Source organism: Manis pentadactyla, chromosome 17, assembly GCF_030020395.1.
Source record: "Manis pentadactyla isolate mManPen7 chromosome 17, mManPen7.hap1, whole genome shotgun sequence".
Classification (NCBI taxonomy): domain Eukaryota; kingdom Metazoa; phylum Chordata; class Mammalia; order Pholidota; family Manidae; genus Manis; species Manis pentadactyla.
In genome coordinates, this window is record NC_080035.1 from 24,779,970 (window position 1) to 24,791,432 (window position 11,463).

Consider the following 11,463-nt stretch of genomic DNA (forward strand, 5'->3'; position numbering starts at 1 on the left):
TTAATGAATATTAAACAATACCAATAATATTATTGGATTTCTTTATGATATTCAAGAAATAATTCATTATTCTCAACTGCTAACAACACAAAAATATGAGACAGATTATTCGATTTCTAAATTTCTTGAATTGAACATATATATCATATCTTTGCTAAAGACTAAAATAAATAAGGAATCGTCATATTTGTGTTCTTTGTCCCTAGTGAATGCATTGTAAATCCCGCCATTATATATCAATCCTGTCACAATAAGATGTGCTGAATACATAAACAAAGTTAATGATTGTCATATTTGAACTACTCTTAAAAGAGAATGATGTTTGTCATTGCAGCCTCAGTGAAAAAAACCTACAGGGCATGGCCATGTGACCTGATGTGCTTTATATTCTAATAGGATGGACGTGACTCTAAAATCAGTATCATGAGATTACAAAGTCTGCATTTCCTGGGATATAAGGTTTGAAATATTACTGCAAGAGTTATACAGGTTTTAGTTTTGTTTCTTAATCCCATTATTTCATATATATATATATATATATATATATATATGTATGTATATTTAGAGGAATGTCATTGGTAAGAATGGAAGAAGACATACTAATTTCTATGTATCTTTCTATTAGTGATATTGATTTGAATGGACAGTTACGATTTCTCTCTAACATGCAACTTTTTGCTTTATAGGAATGTATAAAATATGTGGATAATTATATTAGATAATAAGAATAGATATTTAGGTTCTTTAAAAGACATGTAACAATATTTTGTTGGTATGACAGTGAATATATTATAAACTGGGAATATGAGTGATAGAAATCATTATACTAGTAGTAGGAAGCTGAAGTTTACCCAGAAAATTACTCTGTAACTATGAAGTATTGCTATTATTAAGTAAACTAGTGTTCTGGTTTTAAATAATAGATAACTAATAATTACAGAAAATGAATTATGAAGGAAAACATAAGTCTATCAAGGAAATTACATCATTGAAGAGGAATTCCAAATTTGTACCCTCATCAGAGAAAGAAATTCAAAATTTGGGAAAAGGTAGTGTTGAATCTGAACATTTTACTCTTTAGATTTATGAATTTAAATTTGACTAACATGGCAATATTCCCTTACAGTCTATTGAGAGTTTTTAACTGAATAAAGATGTCCCTGGGTAAGATAAAGTTCAAGGCAAATGAAAGGAATCTTGCTCAAAGAACCTGATTAATATAAAGCAGCATCCAAGGATATAATAAACACCAGGACAGGTGTTAAATGTGAAAAGTGAGGAATTAAAACAAAATAATAATTATCAGCTGGAAAAGTGAAAACCACTTTGGTTAGAATAAAATGTCATAGTAACCTTTTCCTGGGTAAGGATAAGTACTCTAGACAATGAAGATGCTCCAATATTTCATGGCATATTATTGTAATATATCTACAGGTTGACAACTAAAAGGAATATTGATAGGACTGGATAGCACATATTAATCAGGTTGTTTAAACAACAGAATGCAACATAACTAACAAAAAACTGTGATTGACACTGAAACACAGTAAATTAAAAAAAAATAAATAAATATACATGTATATGTATATATATACACACGCACACATAAGGTTCAGAATACCAGTACAGTATGTCTGAATAGCATTCAAACTACTTTGTTTCTACTTGTAAAACTGTAAAATGACTGGGTTAAATTAGATATCTTACATACATTCCAGCTTTACATCCCAATGTTTTCTATTCTACCTCAAAAATTAATAATTTGTGGGGAATTAAAGATGGCAGCATGAGAGGTGAAACAGAAACCTCCTCCCAAAACCACATATAATATGAAAATATGACAAATACATCTAATCCTGAAAGAGCAACAGGAGATAAGGCTATGTCAGACTGCATACACCTAGAGAAAAGAACAGACATCAAAGAACAGGGTAAAGTACCAAAGCCATGATCCAGAAGGACCCAAGCCCTTCCTCATCCTATCTTAACTGGTGGAAAGAAGAGAAGTGGAGCTGGAAGGGGGTGAAGGTCTAGGATTGCTGAACAACCACCCCTGGAGATCTGCTTTGAGAACACAAAACTACATTGCATGGTGCTCTGGAGACTAGTGGGTTTGGAAAGCTAAAACAAGTGGAATACTTGAAAAGACTGAGATTCCAGCCACTTGCGGAAAACACGTATCCACAAACAGTCACTCTGGGTCATAAGGTAGATGGACAATCTGAGAGACTTCCTAACAGCGAGAGGGCTGCTGAAGGGGCAAGAATTGCACAGAGCTTGCTGCTCAGGAGGGGGACATGTGCACAAAATTGTCTGGGTACACTCTGCCCAGCAAGTTGTGAATTTTCAGGACCTTCAAAGGCTCCATCTCCCTGAAGGGCAATGCAGCTACAGGGCCCCCACCATTATAAGCAGCATGCTGCTCCTTCCTCCAGGCCAGCACCAGCTCACAAACTTGCTTTCCCTGCCATCACACCAGGCCAGCCAGAAGGTGGCCACACCTACAACTATAAGTGCATAGCACAGAAGCTCCTCCTTGTGTACTTGGCATACTGGCCCTGGCAGTGGAAACAGGCACTGCAGCCGGGAAGCAGAAAATAGCTCTGTCCTCCTGAAAGGCAACAGCACTGCTTGACTGAGACCCCTTCCATCATTTCAGGGGCTGAACAGGTTCAGGAAGTAAAGCCTCTGGGCACTAGAGAAGGCCACCTACAAATATGAAACATCAAAGGAACCTGATTCAAATCCAAATCACACAAACACCAGAAAGAGGGCCAAGTGAAACAACTCATCAATCTTCCTGAAAGAGATTTCAAAATAAAAATCATGAACATGCTCACAGAGCTACAGAAATATATTCAAGAACTCAGGGAGGAATTCAGGAATGAGATATAAACATTGGAGAATACAGTATCTGAAATGAGACATACAATGGAGGGATTTAAAAGCAGACGAAGTAGAGGAGATGATAAATGAAATAGAAATTAGAAAATAAGAATACAAAGAAGCTCAGGCACAGAGAGAAAAAGGATCTCTAAGAATGAAAGAATATTTAGATAACTGTGTGACTAATTTAAGTGGAACAGTATTTGCATTATAGGGGTAGCAGAAGAAGAAGAGTGAGAAAAAGAGAGAAAAACTGTCTTTGAGGAGTTAATGGTTGAGAACTTCCCCAATCTGGGGAAGGATATAGTCGCTCAGGCAACAGAGGTGCACAGATCTCCCAAAACAAAGGACCAAAGTAAGACAACACCAGGACATACAGTAATTAAAATGGCAAAGATCAAGGATAAGGACAGAGTATTAAAAGCAGCTAAAGAGAAAAAAGATCATATACAAAGGAAAACCCATCAGGCAATCATCAAATTTCTCAATAGAAAACTTACAGGCCAGAAGGGACTAGCATGATATATTTAATGCAATGAAACAGAAGGGCTTTGAATGAAGAATACTCTACCTGGAAAGATTATAATTTACATTTGAAGGAGGAATTAATTTCCAGATAAGCAAAAGCTGAGAGAATTTACCTCTCACAAACTATCTCTACATTGTATTTTGGAGGGACAGGTATAGATGGAAGTGTTCCTATGGCTAAACAGCTGTCATTTTAATTACTGAGGAAAACCACAGTAAATAAAGTAGAACAATTAACTCCTAAGCAGATGCAAAATCAAATCAACTACCCCCAAAGTCAATCAAGGGATAGACAAAGAGTACAGAATATGATACCTAATATATAAAGAATGGAGGAAGAAGAAAAAAGAGGAAAAATAAAAGAAAGAACCTTTAGATTTTGTTTACAATAGCATTCTAAATGAGATAAGTTAAAACTGTTAGATAGTAAGGAATTTACCCTAGAACGTTTGGTAAACATAAAACTAAAGCTGGCAAGGAAAATAAGTACATACCTATCGATAATCACCCTCAATGTAAATTAACTGAATGAACAAATCAAAAGACATAGAGTTACTGAGTGGATAAGAAAACAAGACCCAACAATATGCTGCCTACAAAAGACTCACTTCAAACCCAAAGACATACACAGACGAAAAGTGAACAGAGGGAAAAGATATTTCACAAAACTAATAGGGAGAAAAAATCAGGAGTTGCAGTACTTGTATCAGACAAAATAGACTTCAAAACAAAGAAAGGAACAAGAGGGAAAGAAGGACATTACATAATCATAAAGAGGTCAGTGCAACAAGAGGATATAACCACTATAAATATCTATGTACCCAACATAAGAGCACTTACATATATGAAATAAATATCAACAGAATTAAAGGGGGAAATAGAAAGTACTGATTTTAGGAGACTTCAACACACCATTCACTCCAAAGGACAGATCAACCAGACAGAAAATAAGTAAAGAGACAGAGACACTGAACAACATGTTAGAACAGGGTGACCAACAGACATCTACAAAACACTCAGCCCAAAAGCAACAAGATATACATTCTTCTCAAGTGTACATGGAACATTTTCTGGAATAGATAACATACTAGGCAACAAAAAAAGAGCCTCAGTAAATTAAAAAAGATTGAAATTGTAACAACCAACTCCCCAGATCACAAATGTATGAAACTAGAAATCAATTGTGCAAGGAAAAGAAAAAGACCCACAAACACATGGAGGTTAAACAACATGTTCCTAAATAATCAATGGGTCAGTGACCAAATTAAAAAAGAGATCAAGCAATATATACAGACCAATATCCCTGATGAACATAGATGCAAAAATACTCAACAAAATATTACCAAATCAAATTAAAAAATACATCAAAAGATCATCCATTATGATCAAGTACAATTTATTCCAGGGATGCAAGGATGGTACAACATTCAAAAATCCATCAACATCATACACCACATCAACAAAAAGCACAAAATTAAACACATGAAATCTCCATAGATGCTTAAAAAGTATTTGACAAAATTCAACATCCATTCATGATAAAAACTCTCAACAAAATGGGTATAGAAGGCAAGTACCTCAACATAATAAAGGTCATATATGGCAAACCCACAGCCAACATCATACTCAACAGTGAAAAGCTGAAAGCTTTTCCTCTAAGATTGAGAACTAGAGAAGGATGTCCACTCTTCCCACTTTCATTCAACATAGTTCTGGAGGTCCTAGCCATGGCAATCAGACAATACAAAGAAATAAAATGCATCCAGATTGGTAAGGAAGAAGTTAAACTGTCACTGCAGAAGACATGATGTTGTACATAAAAACTCTAAAGAATCCACCTCTAGACTACTAGCACCAGTAAATGAATTCAGCAAAGTTGCCAGATACAAAATTAAAACACAGAAATCTGTTGTATTCCTATATTTTAATGATGAACTAGCAAAAGGAGAAATCAGGAAAACAATTCCATTCACAATTGCATCAAAAAAAAAATACCTAGGAATAAACCTAGCCAAGGAAGTCAAAGACCTATATCCTGAAAACTACAAGGCACTCATGAGAGAAATTAAAGAATATACCAATAAATGGAAACATGTCCCGTGCTCATGTATAGGAAGAATTAATATTGTTAAAATGGCCATCCTGCCTAAAGCAATCTACAGATTCAATGTAATCCATATCAAAATGCAAACTGCATTCTTCAACAAACCAGAGCAAATTGTTCTACAATTCATATGGAACCACAGAAGACCCCGAACAGACAAAGCAATCCTGAGAAAGAAGATTAAAGTTTGGGATATTTCAATCCCTGACTTCAAACTCTACTACAAAGCACAGTAATCAAGACAATTTGGTGGTGGCACAAGAACAGACCCATAGATCAATGGAACAGAACAGAGAGCCTAGATGTAAACCCAAGCATACATGGACAATTAATATACACTAAAGGAGCCAATGATATATTGAAGGGGAAATGACAGCCTCATCAACAACTGTTGTTGGCAAAACTGGACAGCTACATATAAGAGAATTAAATTGGATTATTGTCTATCCCCATACACAAAAGTATACTCAAAATGCATCAAAGACCTGAATGTAAGTCATGAAAACTCTTAGAAGAAATCATAGGCAAAAATATCTTGAATATAAACATGAGCAACATTTTCCTGAACACATCTTCTTGGACAAGGGAAACAAAATTAAAAATGAACAAATGGGAATACATTAAACTAAAAAGATTCTGTACAGCAAAGGACACCATCAGTAGAACAAAAAGGCATCCTACAGTATGGGAGAATATATTTGTAAATGACATACCCAACAATGGGTTAACATCCAAAATATATAAATAATTCACATGCCTCAAAATCCAAAAAGCAAATAACCTTATTAAAAATGGTCAAAGGATTTGAACAGACACTTCCCCAAAGAAGAAATTCAGATGGCCAGCAGGCACATGAAAAGATGCTCCTCATCGCTAATTATCAGGGAAATGAAAATTAAAACCTCAATGAGATATCGCCTCACACCAGTTAGGATGGCCAACATTAAAAAGACTAGGAACAACAAATGCTGGAGAAGATATGGAGAAAGGGGAACCCTCCTACACTGCTGGTGGGAGTGTAAATTAGTTCAACCATTGTGGTAAGCAATATAGATGTTCCTCAAAAAACTAAAAATAGAAATACCATTTGACTCAGGAATTCCACTCCTAGGAATTTACTCAAAGAAAGCAAGAACTCAGATTCAAAAAGACATATGCACCCCTACGTTTATTGCAGCACTATTTACAATATCCAAGATATGGAAACAACCTAAGTGTCCATCAGTAGATGAATGGATAAAGAAGAGGTAGTACATATACACGATAGAATACTATTCAGCCATAAGAAAATGAATTGTACCATTTGCAACAACATGGATGGAGCTAGAGGGTATTATGCTCAATGAAATAAACCAGGCAGAAAAAGATAAGTACCAAATGATTTCCCTCATTTATGGAGTATAATAATGTAACAAAACTGAAGGAACAAAACAGCAGCAGACTCACAGACTCCAAGAAGAAACTAATGCTGACCAAAGGGGAGTGGTGGGGGAGGGTGGCTGGGGGCGGTTGGAGAGGGATGGAGAAGGGAATGAGGGGTATTATTATTGGTATACATGGTGTGTATGGGGGTCACGGGTAAAACAGTGTAGCACAAAGAAGACAAGTAGTGAGTCTGTGGCATCTTACTACCCTGATGGAGAGTGACTTCAATGTAGTATGGAGGGGACTTGATAATATGGGTGAATGTAGTAACCACAATGTTTTTTATGTGAAACCTTCATAAGAGTGTATATCAATGATGCCTTAATTTAAAAAAATTTTAAAAATTAATAATTTGCTCCCTAGGAGTTCATATTCAAAGGCAGATATCAGAAGATACCATAATAAAAGAGACTGTGTAAGAATGTCTCTTTCTTCAGTCTACTTGCTTAATTATATCCCTGAACACAGTTTTTAAAATTCACTCTTTAAAAAGAAGTCATAAGAGATTCGTGTTTTGTTTTAGTTATCTGGAATGTAGCTTTGGAAGAAAAACAAATAAACAAATATTGCTGTAAATTCAGTTTAGTTCAATAAACATTTAACACATTGTATGGATCCCCAAGGCAACAAATTTAAACAAGCTATGATTTGGTACCTAAAGTGGTTAATAATCTTCTAGTGTTTGGAAAATATAAATATTGGTTTATAAATCTGATGCAATATTATATTAGGTGTTAGCTAAACTGAGGTATCCAAAATATGTTTATGGTGTTAAAAATTTATAAGACATCAAGAAATTCAAGATGAGATAGTATAAACACCAAAGATCAGGATGTAGCAGAAAAAATAAAATACAGATTATCTGAAGAAAATAAGAAAGGAATAGTATGTGGATAAGGCAGTATGATAAATTCCTTTTGGTAGAGCACATTTACAATGTGGGATAAAAGAAAAAAGCCTTTTTTAAATGTATGGATGACTTGATGGGAAATTTTTAAAAATTCTCCAAGGTCTGGAACCTTCAAGAAAAATGCAAATCTGGAAGAATTAACATGCACTTGAACTAGGATACTCTTTGAAAGTACCTGTCACTCCACAATGGTCTGGAATCTGGACTATAATGAACTATTTGAACAAAGCACAGGTTATACCAGAAGGGTTTTATCAAGATCAGAAATTCCAGATTTATGTCCAGATCCATAAAGGGGATCTGAAAAAGACACCCCAATTGCTTGAACTGGAGTAAATTCTTGTTATGTAGAGAAAATCATGTTAGCTCTTGACAGTCTTCTCCTGAATATTCCCAAATAACATCAGACACTCAGGTGGGTGAATTGAAGCTACTGGTATAGTCCCTTCTTTTACTCTATAAAGTAGCTTAGTCATTAATACTTTACAGTATTGCATTAAAATGCATTGTATATATATTTAAATTTATCCTTTAAAAGGATGTGTTTTCATCATAGTGAAATATTTTCATCATTTCATCATTTGCTGAAATGGCTGTTATCTCCATCTGAATAATCTAATATTGGCAAACATGAATTTAAGTAAAGTTATTTAATTGTCTCCTTTATCGTTCTATTTTTCCTGCTAACAAATTTGGTAGGATATATTTTTCAGCTTTCATACAACTTTTTTTCTTCTTTTTACCTACCTGGAATGTTTGAAAAGCTAAAGGAACTACAGTCTTCTCCAGTTTAGCATAATCCCTGAGGATTTTTTCCAAATGATACAAATTAATTTACATCCAGAAATCAAGTTAGTTGTATAGGTAAAGAGGTTAAAAATATGCACACATGAAACATAAAGGAAGCATACAGCAAAACATACTAGGAATGGCTTCTAAATATCTAACTTTGGTTGACTCTGTAGATACGGGTACACTTGTCACTTGGAAAAGTACTGTAGAGTTACAATGTTCCCTAGACAATGGAAATATTTAAGAAAATTTAAGAGGAATATTTCTTTTTATTAATTTGAAAACATTATGTGTATGGTTAAGAGAACATAACCAACTGCGATTTGGGGTTTGCCTACAACCTAATCAAGGCACAGAGCTTGAACAAAAACAATTCTCCCCCTTTGCTTCTAAATTATTAATATAATCATGCCAAAGTTTTTACAAGGAACAATAACAATGCTAGGGATGCATCTCACCCAGAGAACAATAATATATGGAGAAATGTGATTCAGCATACTATTTGAAAATAAAAGTTATTCTACAAAGCCTTGATCTTTTTTTGTGTTAATTTATTTGGATGAGTTTCAGAACAAATTTCCTGAAGGAGGTATTGAGGAAGGGAATCAATAAAATGGGATTTTTATGTTTACATTATGTGAGCAAAACTATGTATTTTAGTTGGATGGGTAGCGGGAGCACAGAGGGGACCCCAGAACACCGTGAGCAGCCCACCACTGATGCTGGCCTACTTGCAATCACACCCCAGGAGGAGTCGCAGCTGCGCAGCGGACCCCGGTCACAATCACCACAACCGTGAGCAGGGAGGCTGAGACTCAACAGTTGTCTGCCGCCCCCACCCTCAGTGATGCTGACACCAAGCCTGGCACCAGGGGCAGGCACAGGACGCAGGGCACAGGGAGCAGCTGCCAGGTGACTTTATATCAGCTGTGATTGCCACTGGGGAAAAGAAGTTCATAGCAACAAAGGTTTGGCGCACAGTAAAATGGTTCAGTGTAAGAAATGGATATGGTTTCATCAGCAGAATGACAGACAGGAAGATGTATTTGTACAGCAGACTGACATAAAGTATAACTAGAAAGTACCTTTGCAGTGTGGAAGGTGCAGAGACTGTGGAGTTTGATGCTGTTGAAGGAGAAAAGGGTGTGGAGGCAGCAAATCCTACAGGCCCTGGCGGAGCTCCAGTGCAAGGTGGTAAATACTGCAGACTCTAACCCTTAACAGTAGCTGTCCGCATCACAGGGGTCCTCCACGCAATAATCTGCAGAATGACCACAATAGTGAGAGTGGGGAAAAAAACGAAGGATTGGAACCTGCTCCTGAGGGCCACACCTAACTAACTGCCACCCTACCGCAGGCGACTGTGTCCACCGTGCTACATGTGGAGACCCTGTGTGCGTTGACCACAGTATTCCAACCTCCCTGTGCATGGAGTAGTGATAGAGGGTGCTGACAATGAGGTGAAGCAGAACAAGGTAGACCAGTGAGACAGAATATGCATGGGGGTTACAGACCACAATTCCACAGCATCCTCCCAGCCAAAGACAGCCCAGAGAGGATGGCAGTGAAAAGGTAAGGAAAATCAGGAAGAGACTCAACGTCAGCAGCCACCTCAATGCCGGTACTGCCACAACTTTGCCAATACAGACGCTCAGAAAACCCTAAATCACAAGATAGCAGAGAAAGTAGCTGGTCCACCATCTGAGAATTCATCCGCTCCCAAGGCTGAGCAGGGCAGGGCTGAGTAAATGCCAGCTTACATCTCTACCATCATCCAGTTTAGTCATCCAACAAGAAGAAATGAATGAAAATTCAGCAATAAGAAATGAACAAAAGATTGGCACTGAAGAGCTGAAGGGCTTGCTTTTTGCCCATTGCCCAGGTAATCAGAAATACCTGCATTGTCTATGCAGCATGGGGTTTTTATTATTTTTACCTAGAAGTGTCTCTTTTTGGTAACAACAAATGTGTTTTTTTGAAAAAATTAAAAAAGCCTGATTTTTCTCAATATGTCTTTAAAGGTTTTTAAATTGTTTCCTATATGATCAAGTTGAAATTTTTAAGAACCTCGCTTTGAATTTGTAATAAAAGTTTACAACTTGAATTTTTTTAAAAGTTAACCAACAGTAAGCACCTGTTAATAATAAAGGTCTTACATAATTTTTTTAAAAACCTATATATTTTAAAGGAAGCTGAATTTTTATGCTAAGGAAAGAACAATATGAATAATATGATCATGACCTAGTTGAAAGGATGGTACAGTCTGACTCTTTATATAAAACTGTTTGTAGTATAATGAAGGTAAGTGACAGGACTAGTGATTCATTCTGTGCTGGAAGATACAAGGTCCCTATGACTCAAGGTCTCTTTGACAGCTTGTGGATGGAGTTCCTTGAATGAACACATTGTCCCCTGGGTTAAAGATCTAAGGAAATTCCAACAAAGAGAATGTCTCAGAAAGAGATAAAGGCAGGTGGGTTATGAAGTGGTGACAGGTTCTGTACTCATAAAACTTGGTAAAAAAGGTATGGTCGGGTAAGATATGTCTATTCAGGTGTGTTTTCAAACAGAGTGAAGAAATCTGAAAAGTAGTAAGTGATACCTAGAGAAAGAAAACCACAGAGGAATTGGTTGAAAGCTTAGACAGTTGAAAATTCTGTAATAAAAATAACAAAAAAAAAAGAGGCGGAGCCAAAATGGCGGCGTGAGTAGGACAGTGGGAATCTCCTCCCAAAAACATATACACTTTTGAAAATACAACAAACACAACTAGCCCTAAAAGAGAGACCAGAAGACGCAGGACAGTGGCCAGACTGCA

General features: G+C 36.3%; 1 pseudogene; it reads left to right on the forward strand.

Moving 5' to 3' along the window:
* The window catches only part of LOC118916559 (Y-box-binding protein 1-like), a 30,705-nt pseudogene extending 20,312 nt beyond the window's left edge, over positions 1-10,393 (forward strand).
* Positions 10,394-11,463: the final 1,070 nt, after the last annotated feature.